This window comes from Zootoca vivipara, chromosome 2 (genome assembly GCF_963506605.1).
Source record: "Zootoca vivipara chromosome 2, rZooViv1.1, whole genome shotgun sequence".
Lineage (NCBI taxonomy): Eukaryota > Metazoa > Chordata > Lepidosauria > Squamata > Lacertidae > Zootoca > Zootoca vivipara.
This window is the reverse complement of record NC_083277.1, coordinates 29,114,622-29,135,393: the sequence shown is the minus strand read 5'-3', so window position 1 is coordinate 29,135,393 and position 20,772 is coordinate 29,114,622. Positions and strand designations below refer to the sequence as shown.

The 20,772-nt window shown below is 42.7% G+C and overlaps 1 protein-coding gene across 25 annotated transcripts in view; it reads left to right on the top strand.

Annotated features, from left to right (window-relative positions):
• Nucleotides 1-20,772, top strand: part of FOXP1 (forkhead box P1) — a 548,710-nt gene that overhangs the window by 396,031 nt on the left and 131,907 nt on the right. The window contains exon 1 of one of the 25 annotated variants that reach the window (XM_035106662.2): nt 1-20,772. This exon is cut by the window's left edge and continues 19,058 nt beyond it. The exons of the other annotated variants lie outside the window; for them this stretch is intronic. The gene's annotated coding sequence lies outside the window, so the exon portion shown is untranslated. 25 annotated transcript variants of the gene reach the window in all.

Below are 20,772 nucleotides of genomic sequence, written 5' to 3'. Positions count from 1 at the left end.
CGGATACAGATTAACTTCCTGTACTCAATATTTATCATCATTTGACTCGTCTGGAGATGTGAACAATAAGCCTCTTGTTTAAGTGGCTTTTAAAAATGCCCCCTTTTGCTGTAGCTTCTTCATTTGTTCCTGTGCCCTCAGGTATAGCTCTATTTATTTAAACTTGTCACAGCCAGTCCTTAGAAAAGAATAATTCACCTGCCACTTAACAGCCACATATGAGGATTGCTGGCTCCTTTGGTTCACCAGTTTTTGCAGTGTTGGACTTATCTAGTGACTTAAACTGATTCATTATTCCCACAGAACATGGTGAGTGTAGTTCTGTCAGTGGGACCAGGAGTATCTACCAGAATTCTCGCGTCTTTCTTTAACTTCAGTCCCCAGGATACTTTGGGAGATGTCATGGCAGTAAAATTGGTATAAAACAGATGTACGCTTGTGCCTGGCTAGCCGTGGTCAAATTTACCTCTCATCTTCCAGATCCACTTAGTAGTTTTTCCCTAATCCTGTACCTTCTCACCATAATCAGGGGAGAGAGAAATCATTAGGACATTGCATTAGTAGTTGACTGCAGAGTCACTATATGTTAAAGGCAACACAAAGGGCTGGTTCATGAATAACACATTCCAAATCTACATGATGTGGAGAGCAAGAGAAGTGCTCCTGTTATGAGCAGGATATTCTTTAGTATCCATTTATCTGTAGTTAAAGAGAAAAGGGACCCATGACCATTAGGTCCAGTCGTGACCGACTCTGGGGTTGCGGCGCTCATCTCGCGTTATTGGCCGAGGGAGCCGGTGTACAGCTTCCAGGTCATGTGGCCAGCATGACTAAGCCGGTTCTGGCGAACCAGAGCAGCGCACAGAAACACCGTGCACGGAAACACTGTTTACCTTCCTGCTGGAGCAGTACCTATTTATCTGCTTGCACTTTGATGTGCTTTCGAACTGCTAGGTGGGCAGGAGCAGGGACCGAGCAACAGGAGCTCACCTGTCGCGGGGATTTGAACCACCACCTTCTGATTGGCAAGCCCTAGGCTCTGTGGTTTAACCACAGCGCCACCCGCGTCCCCAGTTAAAGAGAACCTCTGGTCTATTTTAGGTGGAAATATTTCCATCTAGCAAAAGCAGCCTTGCAAAAGCTACCAGCCTGTCTGCCTACATGTACTTGTGTTTTTCATAGAATCATAGAGTTGGAAGAGACCACAAGGGCCATCCAGTCCAACCCCCTGCCAAGCAGGAAACACCATCAAAGCATTCTTGACATATGCCTGTCAAGCCTTTGCTTAAAGACCTCCAAAGAAGGAGACTCCACCACACTCCTTGGTAGCAAATTCCACTGCCGAACAGCTCTTACTGTCAGGAAGTTCTTCCTAATGTTTAGGTGGAATCTTCTTTCTTGTAGTTTGAATCCATTGCTCCGTGTCCGCTTCTCTGGAGCAGCAGAAAACAACCTTTCTCCCTCCTCTATATGGCATACTTTAATATATTTGAAGGTTATAAATATATATGTATAACCTTCTCTTCCCCAGGCTAAACATGCCCAGCTCCCTAAGCCATTCCTCATAAGGCAACATTTCCAGGCCTTTGACCATTTTGGTTGCCCTCCTCTGGACATGTTCCAGCTTGTCAGTATCCTTCTGGAACTGTGGTGCCCAGAACTAGACACAGTACTCCAGGTGAGGTCTGACCAGAGCAGAATACAGTGGTACTATTACTTCCCTTGATTTAGATGCTATACTCCTATTGATGCAGCCCAAAATTGCATTGGCTTTTTTAGCTGCTGCATCACACTGTTGACTCATGTCAAGTTTGTGGTCTACCAAAACTCCTAGATCCTTTTCACATGTATGTTCACATGTACCTTTTCGTGGGTACTACATAGCAGCCTAAAACAATGTATTTTGTAATGTTGCCTTGCATGGTTATGTGGAGCCAGGGTGCCCTCACCACAACACTACACGCACATGAGATTAGGATGAAAGACTGTTTACAAACCCATAGCAGGGGCATGCATTTCTGAGTTAACAGTCTCAACAAGCTCTTTATCTTGCAGAGTATGCCAAGGGCACTGAAACATCTCTCTCTCTCTCTCTCTCTCTCTCTCTCTCTCTCTCTCTCTCTCTCTCTCTCACACACACACACACACACACACACTATGTATTGCTTTCAGAATGCAATAAAGTTGTTCAGATCTCAGTAGATGGCAGCTGCACAGCATAAGAAAGAGCAGCTGGATGCAGCCACTATTTATACGTTTTTTTAAAAAGGAACTTCCAACTTCTTGTTCACTTAACAGCTTCCTTAGTTGCATCAGCCCTAGGAAGAAATTCAGAATGTTTTCTCTTGTTGAAAGCTGCCCCAGACCAACAGTGGTGACAGCTGCAAATATGTTGAGTTTCTAGTTCCCTGCAAGTGACTTGGAGGGGCCCTCTCTGTTACAAAATAGCACACTTAGCTTTGGCAATTGGGGTTTCCTTTCAAAAGCCATTGCAGCAGCTGAACATCCTGACTCCAGAAGTGTGAGACTCATACAGGGCTTTCAGCATTATTGTTTGATAGCTATGGGCTATTCCTCCCCCCCCCGTTCTGTACACATTTTAGTTAAATTGCTTAAATAGCTTAATTGTGATCAGAGGTTGGGAACAGGATTTGGCCAGCAGACCAGATTCTTTATCTCCCCACTAGTTGCAGACCAGCTTTGCTGCCCACCCTGTCAGTCACCTGACAGTGAAATCAAGCTGCATGGGCAGAGAGACAAGGACCATGATGCCCATGCAAGGACTTCCACTAGTGTAATGGGACTTCCCCCTCACTCCTTCCCTTTTGCCCCCAACCTCAACTTGGCTGGGAAAGGGGGGTTGGGAGAATGCCCCAAATACTGCTTGTGGGGAGGAGAGGACAGATTGTTCTACAGTATCAGGCAAACAGAAATGCCTGTACTGATGGAGTGATTTGCTTAGCGCTGTGTTGAATTCCTCCCGCAGCCAATGATCAGAGGAGACCCGGGATAGAAAAAGCATACTGATAATCAGTTTGGGCAGGAATCGTGGTAAGAGAAGTGTGTTGAAGATGTGGCTGGGGGGAAATAGGATGGGAGAGTGAGAGCTGAATCAGGCAGAAGAAACTGAAAATATGGGATTTAACTGGATTTTTTAAAAATAAGATTTATCTGCCAGATTAAGGTCAGTTAAGATGGATACAATAGGCAGTTAGTGTATATTGGTTGGGAGAAGATTCACACAAGAAGATACTGGTAAATTGTAATCCAACCTTAGACCTTGTTTTCAGGAGGAGTTTATACAGTGGTTTCACTGTATATCAGTCATTTTGCAGGCGTTTCGGTTCATCCTCCCAACTCCAAAGCTATGTGACACTTCCTATGTTTGCTAGTTTGCATCAGGGCCACCCAGAAATTTCATGGAATTTGAACCCTTATTTCTCAGGGCCAGATCCAGCACACACTTGCACAAGGTTCTTATTTATTCAGTCTCCATGCACTGTGTGTAGGCAGAGAGTAGCTTAGTGCCACTTTCAAATTGGACAGGGCTTCTGTGTCTTTGATAAATTGCACACCGTAGTGATATTTGGGAGGCCCATCTTCTCCGATTATTACTGACTCCTTGATGGGAGGAGTTGCACTTTAGGAACTTCCCCCCATATTAGAGCTCCTAAAGAAGCAGGAGCCCTATCCGGGAGCACATTTGATAACCTCAGTCATAATCATCTTTCAACAGGTTGTTGGAAATGCAGCGGATATCACGTCCACATCTCAGCACAATAACTCTTCGGTGATATAGTAGGTGTTGGCAGAGGTTGCTCACCTTCTTGCATGGAAACCTTATTGGAACTTTGTTCAAGGCACCTTGGTTGAGTATTCAGGTCACCCACTTCCTGGCTGACATGCCATGTGACCCTTTCACCCACTTTTGCCACAGAAAGAGCACTTGTTTATATCAAAACCACTGTTTCAGCGACTGTGTTCATCAAACTCCGAAAAGAAGACATGAAGAGTAGTTAGCTGTAAGTGTCTTTGCAGGGAGGTGGTAGATGGCTTCTTGATTACAGGCTGTTAGAGGGTGGGAAATGAGAATTTGCTGAACTACAAAGACTCTGACAGAGCATTCCTGAAACACTGGTAGTAACTTGACAGGTAGCATTAAGGCCAAGTTGGATGTGAGATGAGAGAATGGAATGGAAGACATGAGGAAGCAGGATCTATGAAATTACATTGCTTGAGCCATTGCTCAAAGAGTAGAATCTGTACTTCTAATGCAGGTTTGTCTGAATCTTGAGATCTTGGAACACAGCATGGATAGAAGCCACAGTGAAATGCAGTACAGTCATACCTTGGAAGCCGAACAGAATCTGTTCCGGAAGTCCGTTTGACTTTCAAAATGTTCGAAAACCAAATTGCAGCTTCTGATTGGCTGCAGGAAGCTCCTGCAGCCAATCAGAAGCCGCGGAAGCCCCGTCAGACATTCAGGTACGAAAAGAACATCTCAAACCGGAACAATCACTTCCAGGTTTCCGGCATTCGGGAGCCAAAATGTCTGAGTTCCAGGGTGTTCAACAACCAAGGTACGACTATATTGGAGGAAATGAAGGATCTTTCTGAATTCTATTTCCATGGTGCTACAGAGGAGTGGGTTGGAAGCGGGTTTGTTGGCATTTGCACATTTTTTGGTTACCCACATTTTTTCTATGCCAGAAAGTGAAATACATGCACTCATGCGCTGTCATACAAGCTGAGCATCCTCACTATGCCAAATCATTGACTCTGCTAGTGAAGAAGCTGTATCCAATCAAATAGAAATATTGACTGTCCATAGGTTTTCATCTAGACAATAGCTTCCAGCATGGCTGACTATCCAGTGTTGTGCTAAAACAGAAATGGGTAGGGCAGGTTGCCAGAGCAGAACTGGCTGCAAAGTTCATGGGGCCCTCAGCAAGAGGACATCTCATCCTCTTTCTTCTTCATCATCCTATATACCGGTAGTGGCAGGACTGCATCATTTTTACTGATCCTGCTGGTCTGTTGCTTGATATTTGCACTAGCAGGGATCAGCGTGGTGGTTGTGTAGCTTTCAGATGTATTGTGCACTGAGCATACCTCTGGTGCACAAAAAAGTCTCTTAAGCATCAGTGTTTCAATTCTTCCATGAGGTTTAATGTGGTCAATTGATTTGAGTGGTTGAAATCCTAGAGTCACCATAAATCATGTTTGTAACCTTCCATATGTCACTCTCAGCCTCAGTTCCCTATCTGTTGTTTTTTTTAGAAAATGAACTGCAGTTACCTACCATCTTTGCATAATCAAAATACAATATAAATTATTACCAAACAGCAAAGAGGATCAGGCACCTGGCTGAAGATAATTTGTGCCTTCCTTGCTCTTTTGGTCCTGAACTGGATTGTTTTGGCAACACACACACATTCTGTTTCTGTTTCTCAGCATGCAGCCCTCAGCGATTCCTAGCATCCCTGAAGAACTGTGTAAAAACATTACTAGCAGGATGCTAAAACAAAATTCTGATATCAGGAATATGCTACTTAAGACTTGTCACGAATGTTGTCAGTTTCTCCATGAGAACTCTTCTCTTTATTTTTTATAAAAGCAAACTCATTTCTTTCTTTTTATGAAAGCATCTCTCTCTCACTCTCTGTCAAAAAAGAAGAAGAAGAAATGCATTAGGAGATTAAATGGTGTTTCCATCTCCTGTGTATTTTTTTGTAAATCAATAAATTTGTATTGTTAGCGCAGGCACATGAACCAGATTGTACAACATTGTTACACTGATGAATCTTTCCCCTTGAGGTACCAAAAGATATATGTGCAAAGCAGGTGTTTTCGTTTGTTTAATTGGAGTTGAGTTCAGACAATATTACTGGCAAATGAATTACACATGTTCAGTAATTCATAGAAAGCGACAGTCATTTTGCTTAGATGTTTGTCTCCCAAGCTGATTATATAAATATAGCAGGTTGTCGACGGCTTTTAAATATTTTAAACGAAGCAGGGTAACATTATTCGTTTCTCAGTCTACGAATTTAGCTGCAGAAGCGGCACACCCATAACTCATCTTCTGAGTATCAGTTGGTAACTTTTGTGTATTTAAATAATATCCTGTTTTGACAAACTGCTAAACCACAAGTCTCAAAAAGAAACACATGAAGCTTGTGTCAATACATGCTGGTATCTATCAACAGGAAACATTAGGGATTGTCAGATCTGGTACACTAATGAGGAATGCTTGCGTTTCTGCTCAATGTGGAACATTTTCCAGAACGGCTTCTGTTCTTCTCGGGCTTGTTTATATTGATACCACTGTGTGTTACACAAGAGGTTGTTTCATAAAAAATGATTTTGTTTCTTCCAGTTTTGCCCATCATTGCAGAATTTTGGTGTATCTCTGCAACCATATTTCAACAGCTAAAACTGCCGTTCTCCACAGAGGCAGTGTAAAACAAGAAGTGCCTCCAGCCATACTATCACCTCGGGCTGTAAGCTCCTCAGATCTCACTACAGCTGAGCAGTGTTGGTCACTCTCCAACTAAAGCCTAGGGCACTGCAGGAAGCTCCACTGTTAATCCAATTCACTTTGCTTTTTTTTCTATCAGTGAATTCTGAAAAGGGAGGCCCAGGGTCAAGCTGGAAGTTGCTGTGCAGCTGGAGGGGGCTGCCTTACAAAGGAGAAGTAAAACATAGGTCAGAGACGCTGCTATTAAAGAACTCTGGTTTCATTTCAGAGTTTTGGGTAGACCAAGTATGTGGCCGTATTACAGACAGATGTTCCTTTCTGTGTTGCGTTCTAAATAAACTTTTGGTCTCTGATCGCTTTGACATCATCTGTCTTACTTTAAGCACAGCCTGGCTGAAGGTTACATTCAAATATCTAAAGGGCTGTCACATGGAAGCTTGTTTTCTCCTGCTCTGGAGGATAGGGCCTGAACCACAAGAAAAGAGATTCCGACTAAACATCAGGAAGAACTTTCTGATGGTAAAAAGCTTTTTCCGAGGTGGAGTGGACTCTCTTGGGGAGTTGGTGGACTCTCCTTCCTTTGAGGTTTTTAAGCAGAGGTTGGATGTCCATCTGTCATGGATGCTTTCGTTGAGATTCCTGCATTGTTGGGGGTTGGACTAGATAACCCTCAGGGTCCTTTCCAACTCTACGATTTTATGAAAATACAGAGCATCACAGCTAGAATGAACAATTATTCTAGGCACACTCCAAGGCAGTGGCATGTCAGCCAAAGAGGTATGCCTGCTTACATTGCAAGCATCTAAAAGTGTGCCAAGGTGGAAGTACTTCATCTTCTTTCAGCTTCCTTTAAAATTCACAAAGCTCAGAAGATAGTACCGGTAGTAGTTCCCTTGTAACCTAATAAGGATAGCAGTGGCTCTGTTGCCATTTGCAAGTTTGTCTGAAGAGCGTATGGGCGACATTGGCCACCCTATAATTCTTTCCAGGGCCAGATGGAGACACCCTAGGTAAGGAGTTCTGCATGTCAGCAAAGGGTTTCAGAGTCCAGGAGACGTGCAGATGGTCACTATGCACTAAGTCCAACTCTACTTAAAACTGTGTGGTAGGAGGGTGACTAAATCTTAAGATTCTGCAAGCTTTGTCGGAGCGAGTCTTTCTAAACTAGAGATGTGCGCAAAGTGCCTCACCGTGTACACACAGGGGGGTGCTTTTGTCCTCCTTAAACTGGATATTTGAGGTTCAGAGTTCACAGTTCAGCGGCAGTGACTCTCTAGCCCTTTCCCCCAGATGTATCACTGTGGCAGCATTAAATTCCAACTAACCTTAGCTGAGACTAACCACAGTTCGTACAGGTTCAGATATCACAGCAAGTTGTGGTTAGTCTAAAACAGAAGCAAGAGCTTCGGCGCTCTTCCTCACAGGTGCGCTGGACAAGGTGGGGTGCGTGGAGATTGGGCCAGCATGTTGCTGTGTCTTTCTCAACATATGAACTTGCTGCTTCCTTACACGTACCTATCTGCCACCCCTCTTCATACAAATACATACATGGTTTCTGTACTAGCATTCAGATGTTTGCTGCATTTCAGTTCTCTTGCTGGGTTTTCAAACCGTCCCTTTCCCCCACCCCCAGCTCATATTTTGCATGAAGGTGGTGATCCTGTGAAATAGCCCAGTAAGCTCAGCATAGTAAAATAGTAAATTGACCAGTAAAAAAAATAATCAGTAAATGAAGGGAATAGCTATTAACGTGCCAAGCCAAGATATATAATTATATCTTAGGACTTTTCCAAACTATTACATGTTGGAGGTGGAACGCGATTAAAAGGGAGATTTGGGGGCTGGGGGCTGGGTAGCAAGATTTACATTCTATTTTTACTCGTGTATATTAAGTTGCAAAGCATTTTCTAGACAATTTAATCATTTGTATTATTACAGTTCTGGTAACCAGAGTTTTAGCTTATTCTTCATTAAAAGAAAAAAAAAATGGTTTGAGCAGCCCACCCATCTTCCTGGCCAGACCGAGAATCCTGAGATGATGGCTTTTAGTGAGATAAAACCATTACTGTGTGGTTTTATCTCACTAAAAAAGGTAAAAGAGACCCCTGACCGTTAGGTCCAGTTGCGGACGACTCTGAGGTTGCGTGCTCATCTCGCTTTATAGGCTGAGGGAGCTGGCGTTTATCCGCAGCTTCCGGGTCATGTGGCCAGCATGACTAAGCCGCTTCTGGCGAACCAGAGCAGCGCATGGAAATGCTGTTTACCTTCCCGCTGGAGTGGTACCTATTTATCTACTTGCACTTGACGTGCTTTCGAACTGCTAGGTGGGCAGGAGCTGGGACCAAACAATGGGAGCTCACCCCGTTGCGGGGATTTGAATTGCTGGCCTTCCAATCGGCAAGCCCTAGGCTCTGTGGTTTAGTCCACAGCGCCACCCGTGTCCCTTTTTAACTCACTAGTTTGTGCTATTTGGATGCTTTTGATAAATGATTTCTCACAGCTGGGTATTTTATATATGAAAGACAGGACCTAATGAACAACTCTAATTGCATTCAGTGATAAAGTCTGATGAAAGGGATTGCGCTAAAGCAGGCTTTCTCAAACTTGGCCCTCCATATGTTTTTGGCCTACAACTCCCATGATCCCTAGCTAGCAGGACCAGTGGTCAGGGATGATGGGAATTCTCGTCTCAAAACATCTGGAGGGCCGAGTTTGAGGAAACCTGTGCTAAAGGGTGGTAGGAGTCATATAAATATTCTACGGCATCATCTGGTGGGAGAGAGGAAATCACAGGCAGCCCTACCATTAGGCAGAGTGAGATGACTGACTCAGTTGGCAGATACTGGGGGGTACCAGCAGCCTCTTGGCTGTTCCTCCAAAGTCATTTTCCTCTATTGGAGGGCACAGCTGTGGGTGCCAGACAGCCTGTCCTGGGCCTCTGAACTACTACACTGCTCTCATGTGATGGAGGACACTGGTGTGGTGAGCCTCTGTAGGTGGAGGGGTCCCATCCTGCCTCAGGCAGCATAATGTATTGGGCCAGCCCTGGATATAATGTTAAAAGCTGGCTTCTTACTCTTACAGCAGAGCTTTCCAAACTGTGTGTGTCGGCTGCAGTGTGTCGTGTGAATGCTCCCTGTGCTCCTCCCAGGCTTGGAAAAGGGTTAGTTTAACCTCTGGTTTACAAGTAAAACTGAATTGCTGCATCACAAAATGATGCATGTCCAAAAAGTATGTCACCAACATGAGAAGTTTGGAAAGCTCTGACTTGCAGTGTCCCTCTTTTGGAAAAGAGGAGAATCTCTGACAAGCCCAACCATGCGGTTTGTGCATTGTTGTGTTTTACGTAGGGATGGCTGGAGATGATGTAACTGCAGAAGAGTTATCCTATGTATTATAGGACTATAAGGAAGCAATTTTATTCACTGCCATCAATGTGTTGTCTTTTGTGGAAAACTTGTTCCAAAGAATTTCTTAGAAAATATGATAACTATCAATAGTTGGCTAACCTTAGAAGTAGCCATAGCTAACCTTAGAACTATTATCTTGGACAAATCCCATGAAAGTTAGTGGAGTTATCCTCAGGACTACTTTAGAGTAAGAAGATGTGGGGTTATGAAGCTATATTTCTTTGTCTTCCGTTGCTGTATTGATTTTTTAGATACAGTACATGGGGAGCTATTGTGACACCCATTAACTTATAAATGAATGCTGAGGTCTCAAGGCACTACTTCAGAAATTCCTCTCTTGTTGTGTGTCATGAGTAACTCTAGTGCAGTCCTATATCTTACACTGTGTAGTCCTTACCTCACCTCACAAGCTGAATCACAGAACATCTATTTATGAAACTATCATTTTCTTTCATTTAGAAAGCTTTAATGTTCTCTCTTCTCTTTGCATTTACAAAGGTGTGGAAGCATTTTTATGATTGTATATTTTTAAGCATTTTTTTTAAATGCTGGAGGTGAATTCGAACTGCAAGTCAGCTAAATATACTGTATCACAAAACCTTGGGGACTACTGAAATGAGAACAGTGGCCCATTACTGCTAAGAAGGTGTTTTATTGAAAATATGCCGACATACATTCCCAGGAGAGTGAGAAAATACAGCAAGATGCCCAGCAGTTATACAGGTTGTTCTCCTAGACAAGCTAATATATATAGTTTGGCACTTCCATGCTGTGTGCAAGAGAGTCATATAATAGACTAATGCACACTTTTGCATTAAAAGGCCTCATGTTTCCCTGGATAATTTCTTTATCTATTTCTGTTTAACGCGACCACCATTTATACCTTTCACTTATTCGTTAATTACATAAAACATTTTTTGTTTCCACTCGCTGGTTAGATGAGGCAGCTTAGTAAATTTAAGTGCAGTAGCCAGTAGATGGCAGTGTTTGCCAAAATGCTTTCCTCCGATGAAGGGCAGGGACCTTCATGTACACCCGTGCATATGCATTGGGAATTTGGCTTCCAGCAAAGTTTCTGGTCAACCAACCAGGGTAGGCTACATTTTAAGGAAAGCAAGTTTCTAGACCACATGATTGCACTTTTTAAAAAAAAAACAAAAGGCACAAAGGGCATATTCAGGAGGTGTTTTCCATAGGGCTGATTTCACATGCTAGGGCTAAGCCAGAAATTCAGGAATCAGCGCCTACAAAAGTCAGGTACAAATCAAGGTGGAATTTTGTGTATGCCGCCTGTTCTGTCCCTGTTGGTGCTTTTCCCTACTGTTTCGACTAGCATGGTTTACCACAAGGATTGCTGTAATCCCAACACACAGTTTGAGGATCTTGGAGTGCTGATTCATACTAAATAGAATTGCATTAGCATCACCATCATAGAAATACTTTCTTGTCACTGTACCACTTGTTTACAGTGAGATTAAAGGAGCCCCCCCCCCAATCTCTCTCAGTGCTTGTTACACTCTGTGTGCTGTCGTACAGCCACCAATCCTGAACGTCAGCTGCAGTGTTGCTGTCTTCCATTCAGCAGCCTCACGGTCCACAGGTAGAAACTGTTCTTTAACCTGTTGGTGCAGCTTATCATGCTTCTATATCTCCTGCCCGAGGACAGGAGATTGAAAAGGTGCTGGCCAGGGTGTGATTCCTCCCTGAGAATGTTCCTCACTCTTCTGAGGCAATAGTCTCCTGCGATGACATCTAGCGGACTCAGGGGACAGCCCATGATCTCGTGGGCTGTCTTCACTACCCTCTGTAGGGACTTTCTGTCCATGGCTGTCAAACCAGCATACCACACCGTAATACAGTATGAGAGAACACTGTCTATCGTGGACCGATATAAGGAAATCATCAGTTGTTGTCTAACATAGTTCTTTCACAAGACCCTAAGGAAATGAAGTCTCTGTTGGGCCTTCCTGGGCTGTATTGATCTTCTAAGTTAGGTCTTCACTAAGATGGACTCCCAGGAATTTAAAGGAAGAGGCACTCTCCACACAGCCCCCCCCCGAGATATACAACGGGGCTAGCTCCCCTCTCTTCCTCCGAAAGTCCAACACCATCTCCTTTGTCTTGCCAATGTTTAGGTGCAGATTGTTCTCTGAGCACCATATGGATACCTTTTGAACCTCCCCCCTGTACACAGATTCGTCATATATATATATATATCCCACCTGTGCTCCAAGGAACTCAAGGAACTCATACATGTTCCTCCCCATTTTATCCTCACAACAACCCTGTTAGGAAGGTCAGACTGAGAGACTGATTGGAAGGATCAGGGAAAGGACCCCCACCTACCCCTGGCTATGGGCACGATGAGAGACATTTCACCCTCTTCACAGCACCTGTAATTCTTCACAGAAATCATTTCCAATTCTGTCTGTCCTCCTATCATTTCCATTTTATAGCACATTGCAATTGGGATTTAAGGAAGGGGGTGAGGGGGATTGCAAAAACACATGGAAAAAGCAAGTCTCCCTCCTTGTTCTCCTAACATATGACTTTAGAAGAGGGGGCAGCATTGCTGTGGTCTAAACCACTGAGCCTCTTGTGGTTGCCGATCAGAAGGTTAGCGGTTCGAATCCCTACTACGGAGTGAGCTCCCGTTGCTCTGTCCCAGCTCCTGCCAACCTAGCAGTTTGAAAGCATGCCCGTACAAGTAGATAAATAGGTACCATTGCAGCGGAAAGGTAAACGGCATGCTCTCTGGTTTCCGTCACAGTGTTCTGTTGTGCCAGAAGCGGTTTAGTCATGCTGGCCGCAAGGCCTGGAAATTGAAGGATAGAAATATTGACCCGCCTAGACATATTAATGGATTGTGTGAAATTTCTTGCCATTCTTTAAAAGAGGATAGCTTTGAGAAACTCTGGCTGGGGCTGAGATTCATGGGCATGGCAGGAGGGCAACTTATCCACCCCGCCCCCAAATCAAGTAAATAAATAAAAATACTTAACTAACTGACAAATTGCGTCACAGATAACTCGGTTCTGCCCCTTAACATACAGCCTGCCCCCTCTAAAATAAATCCTGGCTACGCCCATGCTGAGATTATCAACAGATTCCCATAACTGCGGTGGTGGCCATCCTTCTGGATTTCTGGAACCATACAGGGAAAGAGAGAGGTCAGATGAGATTCAAAGAGAAAGAATTGCAGTAAGTACCGGTAGTCAATAGGCAAGATGCCCCCGCAAACTTAGAAAAGGCTGTAAAGTGTGGGTAGGTCAGCAGCAGATGATGATGATGATCATCATCATCATAGGGCCATGGCTAGCCCTAGAAATACAGAGGGACGTAAGACACCCAGGAGACAGGGAGAGCTGAGGAATGGTATTTGTGGAAGGCTGGGTGTGCATGGAACCTGTGCCTTTCCCCCCTCAAAAGAGGTTTCTGATGCTCTTAAGCAGTCATTAGACTATTCAGGAGCACCCTTTCCACCGGACATCAGTGGAGTGGCTCATTTATGCTCACTTTCCCAAAGAGTTTATGTGGCTGAGGGTTTGGGGTGCTGAAAAAGCAGCTGCACAAACCAATGTGCATTATATTGGTGGGCTAGTGCACCTGTGTTGACTAGCTGCATGGGTGTGGATGGGGATGCACATCAGAATGCACATCCCATTTGAGGGGAGTGTTGTGCTGACAATACTGTGACGACTTGGGGTCAGGGTTTCCTACAGTGTCAGAGCTCAGATGCACGTTCTACCCCTTCTTTCTTTTCATCCTCTCTGACTAGTTTTGCTGAAGTTTGCATCTAGCTGCCAATTTCTTTTCTGGCTCGAAATAAATGAGATAGAATCGGAACATAAGGAAAGCTCAGTATAATTGTGTACCAGAGGAACAACAGTACGGTACTCCACATCAGAAATCAATTCTTGTGGATTACTATGACATTCCTAGGTGTCAGCTTGTGAGGGTGGATGCCTTCTGGAGCTTCAAGAGCCTCATGGCTTTATGAGGTGGATGAGGTGAGGTAACCTGGCTGAGAAGTTCCTTTTGTGTGGCAGTGCACAATTTTAATCCTTCACCTAGGTCACCACACTGCCTAATGCCAGCACTGATCGTGATTTCATCATAGCAATTAGACTCATCCTTCTATATGATAAAAATGCTACCACATTTATATGTACCTGACTGCATTCAGTTCAAGCATGCATGAAATAATTTTCTTCCTACAGCAAATCGTTGGATCAGAACCTCTTGGTATAAAAATGCATCAATTTTTCTTTCTGATGGAAACTAAAGTTACAATTTATTAAGCAAGAAGAAAGCAGTTAATTAAGATCAGTCAAATACAAAAGATAGGGCAAAAATGTTCCAATCGTTATTTATAAAAAGATGTCAGGTGCAATTATATATAAAATTGTATTTATTTGATTCATTATTAATAACTGTATGCTTTGAGAAAAACAATAATTTTTTCTGAAGCTTCTTCCAGAGCTCTTGTGCTATCATCTTCATCACTCACCTGAATGTTGACACTTCCTGCTGGTGCATATATAAATTAACCAGTAACACTGCCATTATAAAAATGTTGCATTAAATTAAGAGAAATGTAAACCGCTGTGCAGTAAAAAGAAGAAAAATCTCTGACACCTTTAAGCCAAATGTGCACTGCATATAAATAACAACAACTCCCATCACACTTATTTTAATGATGACTTTATCATAATGTGGACACAAATAAAATTAATATGGAGTTAACTGCTTCAGTGCCCCACGGATGAAGTACCAGACATGTCAATTATAACCACAGAACCAGGCAAATAGATAGGTAGCAGGGGGATTCTTGTATTACAGCTATCTGTTTGGTTTCTCTTTAGGATGAACAGAGTATATTATTCTTTAGGGTTTTCATTATGACTTGTTTCACCAGAAATGAAATCCCTTGATAAAAGAAGACACAGATCAATAAACAATACCCTCCAGAAGCAATATATGCTACCATTTGCAATCACTGAAATAATTCCATCCTTCCACTGTAAACAGAAACATTTTAAATCTGTACTTATACTGCAGATTCCTGTGGTGTGCTCATCTGTAGGCTGAATGGTTTGATGTTGTCACCCATTGTATCCTTCATGGACCATGGAGCCACAGTTGTTATGTTAAACCTTGTGCAAATAAAGCATCCAATCTTATATGCCTTCCTCCCTTTTTGATGCTGCTATTTTCTTGATCCATCTCTGTAATCTCAACATGGGAGAAGATTCTGCTCTGGCTTGCAGTCCTGGAATAAATCCAGCGAGTAACAGAGAGGTGTGTCCTTGACTCCACACCTAAAGCTCCCAACCCTGTGGGAGAAGCCTTAATCCTGCACTCTCTCATGGGTCTCCCCCAGTCCTAGTGACAGCTTTACATTACAGCTGTATAACAGGTGGAATAACTTTAAGAGGCAAATAAGGAGAGTCCCGGACAGATGCTCCCTTCCTCTCCACCCTAGTGGAGAACAGGACCCCAACTTGTTCAGCATCCAATCATAATAAAGGTAAAGGGCCCCTGACCATCAGGTCCAGTCGTGTCCGACTCTGGGGTTGCGGCGCTCATCTCGCTCTATAGGCCAAGGGAGCCAGCGTTTGTCCGCAGACAGCTTCCGGGTCATGTGGCCAGCATGACAAAGCTGCTTCTGGCGAACCAGAGCAGCGCACGGAAACGCCGTTTACCTTCCCGCCAGAGCGGTCCCTATTTATCTACTTGTACTTTGATGTGCTTTCGAACTGCTAGGTGGGCAGCAGCTGGGACCGAGCAACGGGAACTCACCCCGTTGCAGGGATTTGAACCGCCGACCTTCTGATCAGCAAGCCCTAGACTCTGTGGTTTAACCCACAGCGCCACCTGGGTCCCTATCAGAGTAATCAGAGTAGTTTACATTAATGCAAGCCTGCATTGCTGTCTCTTGCTGAAAAGCAAAACTAGATTGAGCAAAGGCAAATTAATAAATCTCATGTTGATCAATTCACCATATTCCTTTTTCATTATGACTACCGTCTTACATGAATAATATTTACCGGAACATCAGAAAAACTCAGTTTGTGAACCCAGGTTACTCATATTCTCATTATCTAAATTATATTTGGGTAACTTGTGTAGCTTCAAATCTCTCTCTCTCTCTCTCTCTCTCTCTCTCTCTCTCTCTCTCTCTCTCTCTCTCTCTCTAAATAAGGTGACCTATTATCTGAATTGTGGCTTATCCAAACATTTAGAATGTCCCCAACACCATTTGGATGCATGAGGATTCATTGCCTTGCCAAATTACTATTAAGTGTTCCACAACTGTCATCAAATGAATAAATGTGTTTATGTACTGCATACATATTTTATGTGTGCATGCATGTTATAATCCATGTGTCATTTATACTATGTATTCAGTTATATGAATTCTGCCTGAAGATTTGGAAGGAGAGCAAATGGCTCACCCTCTTCCTAAATAGTTGTTGTCTTTCTTATCACTTAGTATCGCTGAATTCCATTAATTTTCAACAATTCTTACAACTGGGGATAATGTCACACTTGTAGATAATTATAAGAACACATTACCAAGGTTTTGGAATCAGGTCTGTGTCAGAAATATGGAAACCATGGATCATGTAAACCACTGGATGTGCTGCCTTTGTGCATTCTGATTGTGTCAAGGTATAATCAAGCTACAGAAATTGTATTGTAGACAGTTGGCAATAAAACATGGACTACTTGAAGCTGAGCCTGTGCCGCATTATGAATGCTTACCTGATCCAGTTTTAGAGAATGTTAATTTCACACTCTATTGGGATAAACCTGTAAATAGTACTGACAAAACAGCAGGTTATAATAATCCAAGCAATAAAAATATACACGGCAATTCCTCCTACACGCAAAATGAAAAAAATAAAGAAACCGACAAGAAATCCACATTGCACTAGAAATAGGATGTATGTTGGGACTCGCCAGAATGTCGAGGGATCTGCGTCTGTGTATCTGTGTATAATATATACCCTCCGAAATCAATAGCTATCCCTACCTTTGGAAATACCTTATTAAGCACCATTGCTCCCAAACAAAACCAATTATTTGTCGTCATTGTCATGCAGCATTCTGTTCCCAATGGTAGCTGGGCAGATGCCCTGTTGTTTGTCCCCTGTACTTGCTTACTCACAAGTACCCTGCCTTGGAACATGGAAGTTCCATCTTAGTTACTGTATCCCATGGTAGACCTACCTTTCCTGAAATCCCCCCACGTATCTTCCCCACATCTTCCTAAAGCCATATCACACTCCTCACTAGAATCACTGACTTTCAACCACTAAAGTTCAGTAAAAAAAGTTTTAAAGCTCTGGATATGTGAGTGAAGGTGGAGAATGATGGAGACCAAGTAATAGGTTTGACAGTGGTGGGTGAGGAGAGAGAAACCATGAGTGCCACAATCCTTGTCTATACATAAAAACCATATCTGTCATGGTCAGTTGATCCTGGACAAGATGAAAGTGGTGGATGAGCTCGTTACTATATTTTCAATGTAGAGAGAATATTAGTTTACGGGTTATAATTTGAAGCAAGGGTGGAAACGCTTCCCCCCCCCCTATAAATGGACATTGAGCCACAGGAACCATTACAAGCACCACAATAGACAACCATTACAAGCACCACAATAGGCAAACAGCACCCGAACCAACTAATCCACCTTGGAACCAAACAAGCCAGCCTCCTTCTTCAGAAAACTCTAGATTCAGCCCCAGCTTGCTCTTCTCTGTGTGCATATGCAGGACTGCAGCATCCAGAGATCCCAAAGCAGACCTGGAGTGACCTTTCAACGCTGCAGTTTCCCCCCAATGCCTTAAAATACCCATTGTGTGCATGTGTATGTAGATGGGTTTTCTGTGAAATAAAAAGACCTGGGTAAAGAAATAAAGCCACTTGGCTGTCAAAAATGAAAATGGAAGATGGCCCCTTGGTGAATTTTAGGTGTTGTGATACAAAATAAGGTGAAGGAGGTCACTTAGATAAATTGGGACCATGCTGTTTAAGATTTCTTAGCATCACTAATAAGTATAGATTGCAAGTATGCTGGAAATTCCCCTTCTTCAGTTCAAGGAGACTGTGGTGTGTACAAAGAGGAAAGTTCCATTTATGTGTGGTTTGTTCCATTTTCAGGCTCTCATTCTTGATTCCCATATTCTGTCCTAATTGTGCTGCAGTTATTCAGTAGTCCTGACCTTTGTGTGTATATACAGGCGGCTCTCAACTTACAACGGTTCCAGGGATAGAGCATAAAGCTAAAATCGTGTAGCATAGTCAAAACTGCAGTGGTGCAAATGCAGCGGTGGGTGGGATTGCCAAAGTCTTTTTTTCCTTGATGTCCATCCTCTTTTTGCCATATTTTTATTTATTTCTTATTTTTTTGTCGAATGCACAAAGCTGAATGTGCACAAGTTAAATGCACATAAGTTGTGACATTAAGGTATAATTTCATTTTTGGTTTCCCCATTTCTATCTTCACAACAGTCCTGTGAGGTAGATTAGTGAACCTTGTGGGTCAACATAGTGCAAGAGGAAGAATAATAGCCTCTGCTCCTGAAATTGAGGTGTGTTGTACCGCATTTCCACATTCTGAAATTTGGACTACATTCTCTTATCAATAACATGGAGTTGAAAGGCTGTATCACATCAAGTTGTGGTAAGGAAGAGTTACAGAGCACTTTACCATGAAGAATACTGTATGAACAATATTTTAAAATGCATACTGCTAGCTTGTTTGCCACAAGGTAGTTATATGATCATGAATCTAAGAGGCAGTTAGCACAGAGTAGCAAAACGGAGATCTGCAAGTGGAAATACTGTGAAAAGCGTTAACTAAATAGCCTCCATCTCCCTCCTTCCCCTCCCAACACCTTTAGGCACTCAAACACCTGCAGCCTCTAAGGATATAAAATAAACAGGTATTATTATTTCACTTTAACCCCCATCATTATTCTCTCTATAATTTTTGTTTAAATAATACGTGCAGCTTGCAAAGAAGGTTGTGTGATATTTACAATCAGCTCCCATGTTCTTGATACCCAGATTTATCTTTTGACTTGTGCCTATTGATTTAAAAGCCAGGATCTTTCTCATTCATGGAGGTTCCTTCTGGCAGATTTAAGATCTTGTAAATATTCATAACTGGGGTTGCGGGGGTCAACTTTTTAGTGACCTGGACAAAACATTTCATTAATTTGTTATCTAATACAAAAACACTTCAAGCAACAGAAAGCAATCCATATCACAAGATCACAAGTTGTCAGTGAGCTGGATCCTTTGTCTTGTGAGCAGCCCCCCACCTTTTGTTGTTTGGTGTTCTTGGCTTTTGTAAATAATGCATATTGTGACTGCTAATGGTAATTAGCCCATTTAATTTTTTCAGTTATGTGCTAAGGAAATAACTGAAAAACTGCAAACTGCACACAGTTTCTTCAATTATATATATTAAAAGTCAGATTGGCCCTTCTTTGTAGATAACATTGAAAAGAAATGAACCAATCTAGTATTAAATGCCCTTGGTTGAGTGGAAATATATTTATGTTATAGTTTCCATGGATAAAAAACAAAAAAGAGAGACCAGTATTTTCATTTGGGTTGGATTAATGATTAAGGCAAAATAGTATTTCTTTCTTCTTGGATATTTGACACATTGAGTGATTGTTCTGCATTAATTACCCAGAATAATCAAACCAAGTATCGCAAATGTCCCGGCACAGACCAAGTCATCATCTGCTACCAAGTTCAGAAATATTTGTTTGGCACCCTTAACAACAGGTTAATAAAACTCTTTTATTTTGAAAACACTGATCTGCGGGATATAACAGATACATTTGTGTCTTGTGAGCACATTTTAACATATTATCATTCCCTACTATGTGATTCATTTCCTTTTGCTTTGTTTAGAAGGGGTGGGTTGCAGTTCCCTACATAGGCCGGGCAGATTGATAATTTGCGCAAACTCTTGTTGGAGAGCTATTTGTGTTTGTGTGCGAGAAAGAAAATATACACGTACAGGCACATACAAATCCTGTCATACATAATCTGCACGAGGCAGAAAAACTCCAAAAGACAAGAGTTTGGTAAAAGAACAGTAAGAATTTTGCATAAGAGTGTGTAAAAGTTACATCCCCACCCGGAAGGACTGTTTTGCAGTACAAAATCACCCACCCCCTCAGCATGTAATTATCTCTTTCTGGCCTATCCAATTTGAGCTGATTGTTGTGAAGCCTTGCGTTAGCTTGCTGCTCTCTAGTGTCATGTAGCCTCTGCCGAACAAATTTTGCTCTTTAAAGGTTAGATTGGTAAGCTGCTTTCTGTTAGTAAATATAGGGGTTGGTTTTTTTGTTTTTGTTTTGGGAAGGTGAGGTGGGGGTTGGCTTCGGATGGTGGTGTGTGTGTGTGTGTGTGTGTGGAGGGGGGGAGAAATAGTTTGGAAGAGGTCTTTTGATTCAGAGTAAGTGTGTGCTCTTTGCCCTGCTTTTTAGCGTGCAGATACAAACACAGTCGGGTCAAAGGGTTAACAGCAATTAACTGTAGTTGCGTTGGAGACAAAAGCGTTATTTCACAAAAGCATTATTTCACCTGCTGTCAGAAAAGAGAGAGAGAGAGCGAGGAGGCCCATTGTGTAGGGGTGTTTGAACTGATTATGTTTAGAGGCTGGTTGTGATTGGTGGAGAAGGGCGTGGCTGATTGGGTAGTTTTGCATCTTGTCAGCCCAGGAGCACCCTTGTGCGTGCAATCTGTCTGTAACCTGAGGAAGCTAGAGACTGTACAACAAGGCTTTAATAGAAGCTTCATGGCCCAGCACTCTGTTTGTGGTGGTGGCAGCTAAATGGAGTTTGGCAG